Below are 10,233 nucleotides of genomic sequence, written 5' to 3'. Positions count from 1 at the left end.
CTTCTCTTTAAAACTACGGCCGACGCGACGAAGAGCTTGCTCGTGCGAAGAGGTAGTTTAATACTACCAGCAAGTCTGCATTCGCTAGAGAGGCGTAGAGTAAGGGGAGACTTAATTGAGGTGTTTAAGTGGATGAAAGGTATAAATAAGGGAGATATTAGCAAGGTACTTAAAGTGAGCATACAGGATAGAACTAGAAATAATGGTTTCAAACTAGAAAAATTCCGTTTCAGTAAGGAAATCGGTAGAAATTGGTTTGGTAATAAGAGTAGTAGACGAATGGAATAAGCACCCTAGTAAAGTAGTTGCTGCCTCTTCCATTGAGAGTTTCAAGCATAGGCTAGATAAGCAAATGACTAATAAGGGGTGGATATAGAAAAAAGAAAATCTTATAACCAATACTAATTCATAATTTTTCCTTTTCAGGTTACGCTATGATAGTCTCTATTCTCCTTTCACACTTTCCTGTAAAATGTCCAGGTCAGTTTTTCTATACTGCGTGGTGTTCTTTCTGACTTTTTCCTGCCGGCTTCGGCTGGAGGGTTTGGAGGGCGGGGGAGAGCCTTCTTCTTTTGCTATTCTTATCTCATTCTAGTAGTTCAGTTACTCTTCTAGGAGCTGCCTAGCATGGGCCAACCGGCCTACTGCAGTTATCCTCTCTTCTTATGTTCTTATGATTTATGTTTAAGAAAATTTATGCATACGGCCCCTGAAGCCACCGGAAAGCTGAGTGACAGTAAAGGCCTCTTTACAGGAACTAAATCGCGGGCGTGAGGGTTCATCTTGAAGTTGGAAAAGCGCAAGAACTGCACACCTACTATGAGTACGGTGGTCCATCTTTGTAAACACTGTTGCTGCATTGCTGCCTCTACAGTCCCCATACGTGTGAACACCTTTCCGGGAGAAATGCCGAAAATCGGCATTTTCCCCCCGCAAATCGGCGAAAAAAACGGCCGCGATTCAGCTCGTGTGAACCGGCCTTAAGGCCTGTTGAGCATTGGCAACCTTCCCCTTGGTTCTTCTGCTTCTTGTTCCAGTCTGTCTCTAAGAGCTTCGATCTTATTTTTATCTGCATATACACTTTTACATTCCTTGTGACATTTAGGATCATTCTTCAGGAAGCTCTTTTCATCATCAGTATATTGGGATAATCTGTGGTAATCATCATCACGCCTGGTGAACGAAGCAGACCTAAAACTTGGAAATCCTCTTGCTGTTACTTCGTAATTTTCTGAGAGGTTTTGAAGATGTTCTATGGCATTTCAAACATTCTTTAAATGTGAAGTCAATACGTGTTTTTGGGCTGGTTTCTGCTTTCCAAACAGGATTCATTTTGACTGCCGTCAGTTCCGATGTAGTTCTTTATTCTGGAATGAGAAGAGTATTTTTTATAGTTTGCTCCTACAAAGTCTTGTCATATAAATATTTTTACTATCTACTCACAAATATGAAGTATTTAAAAAAATTAATAATCCATCTGTTGAGGTACAATTAGGCAAAAAAAATTCTGAAATGTCTTAGTCTCCATATTTTTCCCTTTACAAAAGTAATTTTTTGGCATAACGTGTGTTGTAATTCATATATCCTTTTGCAATTTTATATGTCGTATCTACAGCCTAATCGGCGGTAATGGACCAAATTTGGGCATAATCTGATCATTCAAAGTTGAGTTTTTAGCAAATTTGTAATTTGGGGGGAAAATCAAGATTTTCGCATTAAACACTTCAAATACATAGTTTCGCAATGTGATTTTGAAAAGTATCCTACTTTTTGATACACCTTAGATATCCTTCTTGACAGCTAAGGCACTGCAAAAAGCTTATCTGTCCGGTCCAACAAAACCCCATTTTTTGCACAGTAGCCTCAAATGGCTCCCTGACTATGCCTGAAAAGTGGACATATTAGACCTGACATAGGACTCAAATTCTAGAGCCCTGGCTGGTGTTAACTGCATGCTTCTTGGTTGTGCTTGCTTCACTTGCACATTCAACTCTGCGCTATCGAGAGCATCAATGAAGAATAGCCATCAGGTCAGGTGCTGCTCCGGGGTATGCCTTGTGTGCCATACTGTCCAGGTCATGAGCAGGCTGCTGTAGGGATTCGCCTTGAGCCTGTACATGGGTCCAGAATCTTGCCCTGTAAACATCAGTCTGGTACATGGTCCCATTTCTGCGCTCCAGCACTTCTGCTAGGAGCTGATAGCTGTTCCTCTCCTCCACTGACATCTGCTCAAGAATCTCCATTGTGGCATCCCTGAGGCTAGTAGCAAGCTGTACTGCCCCCTGCCTGTCATCCCAACCAATCTAATCAGCAAGTAGCTCAAACTGCACATGATAAGCTTCCCAAGATACTTCACCATCAAATTTCTGAGGTTTCTTTTTAACTGGACCTCCATTATAGCCATGCACTTTACTGGTTTGGGGCCTGAAAACGGGCATCATAATTAAGTCCAGGACTTAATACTTCTGCATTCTGATTATTGAGCCCTTCAATGCTGCCTTTAGGTGCTTGGGATTCATCAAGATCCACCATATACTGTCCATTTTTTTCATGTGTTCCCTGTACACTAACCTGAGGCTCAGCAGTGCAGTATTTCTCTACAGCCTCAATTCTTTCACAAATTATCTTCAAATGGCCATCTACATGCTTCAGCTGGTCGTCTACATGCTGTCTACACTCCATCATATTATTGCTTACCTCATACTTCTGCTGCTCTAGCTTGGCATCTACTTCCTCCTTAAATGTTTGCTGTTCTTCCTTCATTTCCCCCAAGAAAGCATCTAGCTGTCCTTGCATCCTCAGCTGTAATTCCCTTTGTTGCTCCTGTAATGCCTCTTGAAGCCGTTCATATCATTCTTCTGTTCTTCATTTTGTGCCTGCAATTGCTCTTTGAGTTCTTTCTGTCCTTCATTCTGTGCTTGTAATAGAAACTTTGTGCTTGTAGCTGTACACATTGTGCTTGTAATAGACCCATAATTGCAGCCAGTGATGCCTCCTTTTGCCTAGCTTGTCCACTTGTCTGTACACCTTCTGCATCCATGTCGAAGATTTGACTCACTGCAGCACTTTTCTAATGATCCACACTCCTGACACCATTGTTACATCCCCAGTCCTACACTGCCACTGGTTCCAACAGCAGCAGTTCAGTATAGGAAGGACGTTGCCCAGCGAGTTGTTGTTCTTATGATCAGCCTCTCGGTGTGCAACAGCGAGATCAGCTCAGGCATTGAATATAAACACTGGTTTCTGTCTTTATTTTCCAGATAATTACACTTAATGTTTGCCAACTTCACTTCACTATTTTCACAAGTACCGGAGCTATACAATCTTCTCTTAACTGCACTGATACGGAACTGACACTGAACTAAACGCAGACTGAACTCAAACTCCCTTAGTCCCTTCCCCATCCTTATATAAGCTCCCTATGTACTAGAATGATCTACTACATTCTCGGGAAAGCAACAGTTACCAACACAGAGACATCCAAAATATCCATAGTTTTCTTACATTACATAACACTCTAAATGCTGTAGCATACAAACTGTTATGCAGCATATCTTACCTCGACTTCTCGGGTCCACGTACAGTGTGGGCCTTGGGTTCTTTGTTCACGACCGGGCCAGAGTATGCAGACAAGGAGGGGAAGTCCAAACAATGACTGATCAAAGGCACACATTTATTAACAATAAAGCAAGTTACAAAACGATACACACTAAGGTCCGTGACCAAACCTAGTAAACACAGAATAATGATCAGTATAGACAAATATACCTTACACTTATACAGAGTAATTCCACACTGCAGTACACATGTAATACATACAGTATATCAGGTGTGTCTCGTTAACATATACACAGGGGTGGGAGTAACACAATGCTTCCAGTACAGTCTATTTTGATATACACAGTGCATGACAGGGACGGGAATATATCCTCGTTCCATAGCACATCTGCTTGACATAGATGGAACCTTATACCGACTATAACACACCCGCATGACATAGATGAGATACAGGCTGTCTTATGTTACACCCACGAGACATGGGACAGAAATATATCACCTATTTCCTACTCGCATGACAGGGACAGAAGACACTGTTGTGACAGTCTTCTTGCGTAACCTGGACACAGAGAGTAAAACCCTTAGTGCATTCACTCGGCATAGCTGGGATAGGGCTGTGCAGGGTGTGTGTGTGTGTGTGGAGTGTATGACAAATCAGGGGCCGAGGCACAACACTGATACTTAGAGGGAGTCCACTGTGTATTGCACAGAGGGGGGGGTCACACATGGAAGCCGGCCGGGGCCTCATGCCTTTGTACCAACACTAACGTTTAACATGAGTTTTCCTTGGATTACAGTTCAATGCACAGAGAAGGGGAGGGGGGGCAGGGGCACATTAGGGACATTAGAGAAGGTCTGTTTCACGCAGGGTCATACAGTAACACTGATGGGGGAGGTAACAACAGTCTTAGAGTCTTTCTACTCACAGGTACAGGCGGTGAGGGGCCCTAGGGTGTGCTGGGGGCCCGCTACACTGGCAGCCGCAGGTGGCTGCAGGGCGAAGGGGGCGGGCTGTCAGGAGTGTGTTCCTGGTGTAGGTCACTGTCGAGATCACCACGGGTCCTGCTTGAGCTGAAGGGCAGAGTGGTGGGAGGCCCTTTCTCAGTAGGGGCCCTGGGAGAGGGGTGGCCCTCGGGGCTAGGGCTGAATAGGGCCAAGAGGCGCTCAGCATGGGACCTGCCCTTCATCATGGTGGGGGTCCTGGGGGCAGACATGGCTAGGCCCGGGCCAAGGGTTGGCTGTGGGTGGGGCAGCACCCTTACAAAGCTGCATTCCTGACCAGGGGAGGCGGCTGTCAGGGGTTGGCTGCGGCTGCCTGCATCGGGAGGAGTCCGGCAGCTGCGGCGGGCAGTAGGGGTGGCTTGCCAACATCAGGGACTGCGGTCTCGCCTCGGGGAGGGGGCTGTTAGGGGTGGTCTGCGGGTGCTCACTCTGGGGGAGTCTAGCAGCATCTATCGGTGGCAAGGGCGGTGCTGCAGTGACAGGATGCCTGGCCTCAGGGTGGTCTCACCCTGGCTAGTCTCTGGCAGGGTACCTGCGAGGGAGCAGTTCCCATCCTCCATACAGGAGTGGGGAGAGGGGTGCCTTGCTCTGCCGCATGAGGGGCAGTCCGAGCAAGGGGCGTCACCCTCAGCAGGAACCTCTCAGGTCATGGAGGGGGAGTGACTGGTGGTCTGCTCCCCTGCTTGGCGGGCCTGATGGTCCCTGCTGGAACTCCATGCTGGGGTGCGAGAGGGAGACCCAGTGGGTACTCCTTCATCCAAACAGACCTGGTGGGCACTGCCTAGGTTCCTACTCAGGGCAGTGGCTGAAGGAGATCCGGAGGACACTCCTTTGGGTGGCCACTTGTCCTGGGGACGACTGGAGGGGTAGGCCTGGTGGGTCTCCTGTCTGGCACCACAGGTCTGGTGGACTCCGTTCTCCTGATGTTGGGGGCTGGTGCAGCTGGGGAACGATCGGTGGTCTGCCCCTCGAAGGTAGATCCGGTGGATAATACCTTTGGGCCCGCCTCCCTCCTGGGGAGATCCAGCGAAGGTCATCTAGTAGACGTGCCGATGTGCTGGCTCCTGAAGATGGGTGGCAGAGAGAGGAAAACCGGTGGTCACTCCCACAGTAGATCTGGAGGACGCTACTTTGCCACTGTTCCCCTGGGGTATTGCTGGGCGTGAGGCTCCGGTAGAGTCCCCTCTTGTGAAGGCCGATCCAGTGGACACGGCGTCCAAGGGCCTGCTTGGGACTCAGCTGTTGCAAGTCCCACCCTGATTCTGGTGAGTGCTTTCTCCGTCGGAGTGTAGTGAACTCAAACTGTGCACTGCCTGGTGGTCCGGCTGCGAGGAGAGGGGTGTTGGGTCACAGGGGAGATATGTCGTTTTCACTCGGAGGGCAGAACAGCCTCCCTGTCATCTCCTTGAGGGGTGGGGGCCACCTCCTTGTACCCTCCTCCTGGGGGTGGTGGTGTCTGGTTCACTCTGTCAAGCAGGTATTTCAGAAACTGAGAAAATTATATAAATTAACCCACCCCTTACCCATGACGTACAATGCATGTCGCAACTTTTTTTCACGTTCAGTCCCCACGATGTATGATGTACGTTTTGCTATTGCAAGGTCCATCGTTTGCACATTTTTCAAATTTTGCGCGTGATTTTTGGTATGCATACACGGGACACCCTCCTCTACGACACCTTAGAACATTTTAGTACAATACTAATACTGTGTGTGCTTGAGATGTTACTAGGCTCACGTTAATAGTAAGGCCTGTATATATGCGATAATATGACGCTCACTATAAGAGTAAGGCCTATAAATATGTGATAAGTTATATAAGGTGGAAACTGGTATAATGTTAGTGGAAAAGTATAATGCAAGTTGATAAATAGAATGTAAGTCAAAAGAACAGTCATAGTGAGTCAAATGTGCAAGAATTCGGCAATTTTCATGTGTTCGTCAATGAAACAACACATATATAGCCTATATTTTTGTGTGAAAACTATTATATTCTTGTACTACATGTAAATTTGTACCAAATTAATAAATATCTACGTATTTAGAGTGGTTTTCAATAGTTACCCTACCACAGAAAACGCGACAGTAGCAGCACGTCTACAGAAAACACAGTGTTACGTGTTCAGAGGGTCACCTGTCTAGACTATTTATAATCTCAGGTGATCTGTCAGAAGAATTATTTATACACCCCTTTGTCAGATGTGTGTTAGTCTAAGACAACCTTAAGTAAACTCACATAAGTCTCTTAGGCGGATTAGGTGTAACTGATATTCCAACTCACCTAGTTATTATTCTCCTTGTTATGCTGAGTGTTTTTAGGTCGACTCCTCGCCCTAAAAACACTAGCGACTGAGCGGGGTCCTCTTTCCGGACCGGAAGTAAAGCACCAACAAAGGAACAGGACATAAAAACTAGGCAGTATACCTTAACACATCTATTACCTTAATTCTAAAACCGTTACAATATGATACAGAGTGATATTTGGAATATAGGATACAGATTCACAGAGTTACGTTAGGATGACAAGGGATACTCAACACACAATATGATCACATATAACAATGGCTTGTGGTTCTATAAGTGGAGGTGATTGTCTTTCATCAAAGCCCAAAATATCTATACTCACAGTAGTAAAAGGAATATACAAGATTAAGAGTCTAGGGGAGGAGTATTACTATAAGAAAGGCAGGGTGCGGATCATGACACTCGACTTGGTTAACTAGGCGCGGCGACACTCTCCTTGGGGTTTCAGGTTTCCCGCGCACCTGACTGCCGTTCACACTGACGGGGAAACTCCTCTATTCTGGGAGGGGGGACAACACTTGACTTACTATTATTGAATTACTTTCTTTTAAGGGGCATGTGAGTTTATTGGGATTACTAACACTTATTTGTTGACTTCCTCTAGATTGCACTATGTCACTCTGTCACTGTTCCTGTTCCACTTTCTTGGTCATATTTAGGTTGAAGAGGCGTCACTGATCTACCCGTTTTTCCTGGGTTAATTCACTCTATCACTATAGTCAGGGGGGGGAACCTCCGGGGACTCTACCCGTGGCGGGCGTCGCACTACCCGCAGGGGGAGTCACTACCCGGGTCTGTTCCGTCGGTGAGTTGCAGGGAGGCCCTCCTATCTGGGGGCCTCGACCTGGGGTAGACCCTCAGCTCAGGGTCTCGTCGGTGTGGTGCAGGGAGGCCCGCCTGTCTGGGGCCTCGACCTGGAGTGGTGGCCCTAGGGACTGGGGCCAAACAGTTGGAGGAGGCGGGTCTGGCGTCGTAGACTCCGTGGTGTGAGGAGGTCAGCGTTACTCATGCTGGTAGGCTGCTGGGCTCGCCTGGGGGTCCTGGGGCTGCGGAGGTCTGCCAGGGGACGCGCCGTCAGGTGTGGGCTGCGGCCTCGTCTCCTGCTGGTGCCTGGGGAAGACAAGAATTTCCCAGGAGTAGGAGGCAGGCCCGGACTGGGACTTTGCCTCCGCTCCGGTGACACCTTCGAGGCAACTGTCCTGAATGATGTCCAGCTATTCCCGCAGGGGAACGCTGAAGGTAAAGGGCACACGGAAACCGTGTTCTCTCTTATATACAGGGAGGGTAGCACGGAGGCGACTCTCTCTCCTGTCTTTGTCACAGCCGTGGCTCCAGGTTGCTTTGCCCTGGGACCCACTTTTGGCTTTCTACTAGGGACTCTTACACTTGGGGTGGCAGAGGGTACTGGCCCCTCGTAGCTCACTATTGGGCCTCCTGCCCTGTATGTGGCAGAGGGTATGTCTCCCTCGTGGCTCACTGTGGCAGAGGGTACTGGCCCCTCGTGGCTCACTATTGGGTGTGTGGCAGCGGGTGGTGTTCCCTCGTGGCTCACTGTGGCAGAGGGTACTTGGCCCCCCCTCGTGGCTCACTATTGGGCCTCCTGCCCTGTTTGTGGCAGAGGGTATTTCTCCCTCGTGGCTCACTGTGGCAGAGGGGACTGGGCCCTCGTGGCTCACCAAAGGTGTGGCAGAGGGTGGTGTTCCCTCGTGGCTCACTGTGGCAGAGGGTGGTGTTCCCTCGTGGCTCACTGTGGCAGAGGGTACTAGCCCCTCGTGGCTCACCAAAGGTGTGGCAGAGGGTGGTGTTCCCTCGTGGCTCACTGTGGCAGAGGTGGGGACACCTCGTGGCTCACCAAAGGGCCTCCTGCTCTTGAGGGGTGTAACTATGGCCGTCGCCAAAAAGCTACTAGGGACTGATTTTTTATCAGTCCCACCCCACTGCTGTCGATGGTTAGCCCGCCGGTGAGGTTGTCTCGGATCCAGGCTCACCTGGCGTCGGGGCAGTTGCGGGGAGAAGGGGCACAGGTCAGTGGTGGTTGGGTGACCCTCTTGCCCTGGGTCATTAGCCCCCCCCCCGTTGTCCCTTGCTGGGGTGGTGGGGTGGTGGTGGCCCGGTGGTGGGGTGGGGGGTGGCGGGGTGGATGGTCCGGTGGCGGGCATTTTACCACCGTCGTCTTTGAAAAAGTCACGACCCTGTGACTGGAGGTGGTAGGTGGTGGAAGTGAACATCTTGTGGGCCGGGGTGAGGTGTTGCAGGAGGTTCGTCCAGTGGTGGGTTATGGTGTTTGGCTCTCGGTGGGGGTTGAAAGAGAGACGGATGGAGGATGGGCGGCTTGTCTGGCGTAGGAGGTGGAGAAGCTGGGATGTCCGTCGGATCTTGATGGGTGGGCGGTTGTGGGGGCGCCATAGCACGCTCTCAATTTTTATTGCTGGAAATTTCCGCGATGCCTGACGAAGGGGGAGGGTAATGGGGGTGGTGTTTGGGGTGTGGGTGGCACGTGTTGGGGAATGGGGAGCAGGATGGGGGGGAGATGGAGGTGTGGGGGTGTATGTAGATGGTGGGCGGAAGGTGCATCGTGATCTGGTGGTCGTGGTTGTGAGGATGGGCGTCGGCGGTGATGGTGCTTGGGCACGTGGGGAGTTGGTGGGTGATGTGTTGCGTGGGGCGGTGCGTGGTGGGTTGCGGGTGGAGTGTGGTGGGAGTTGTGGTGGTACGGTGGTGGTGGTTGTTTCCGCGGCGGTGAAGGTGGGAGTTGGTGACGGGTGGTGTGGTGCGGTGTTGGTGGTGGGCGTAGCGGGCGGTGATTGGGAGTGGTGGGTTGGAGGAGGTGGGGTAGCCGGAGGAGATGCAGGGGGAGGTGAGGTTGAGGGTGGGGTGGGGGAGGTGAGCGAGGAAAGAGAGGCGGGTGAGAGTGAGGGGGAGGATGGTGTGATAGGGAAGGCGAATGAGTTGGCTGTGTTGGCGGGGAAAATGAGTGGTGGGGAAGTGATGGTGGTGGGTGGTGCGGGGTGGTAGGTGGGAGGGAGTAGACAGGAGGAGGCGGTTTTGGGAAGTAGGTTAGGGGAAGATGAGGTAAGGGTTCTAGGAGGTCTGTGAAGGGGGAGGCAGGCTTTGTGTTGGGGAGGAATAGGCAGGGGGGAGGCGGTAGTAGTGAAGAAAGTGGTGTGTGAGGTGGGAAGGTTAGGAATAGGGGAGGGGAAAATAGAAGAGATAGTGAGAGGAGTGGAAAAGGAAAGATGACGTTTCCCCCCGTCGTAGACTAGGGGAGATGTGAGGTGGGACGCGGGGGCAGTGAGGGGGCACCTTCTGTGCTTTCCTCGTCCCGCTTTCCTGCTGTGAGGCTTGGGGCAATTGGCACATGATGGG

The sequence above is a fragment of the Coenobita brevimanus genome, chromosome 25 (genome assembly GCF_032717465.1).
Source record: "Coenobita brevimanus isolate Jiangsu-jjx chromosome 25, ASM3271746v2, whole genome shotgun sequence".
Lineage (NCBI taxonomy): Eukaryota > Metazoa > Arthropoda > Malacostraca > Decapoda > Coenobitidae > Coenobita > Coenobita brevimanus.
The sequence above is the reverse complement of the archived record's forward strand: the minus strand, read 5'-3'. Positions refer to the sequence as shown.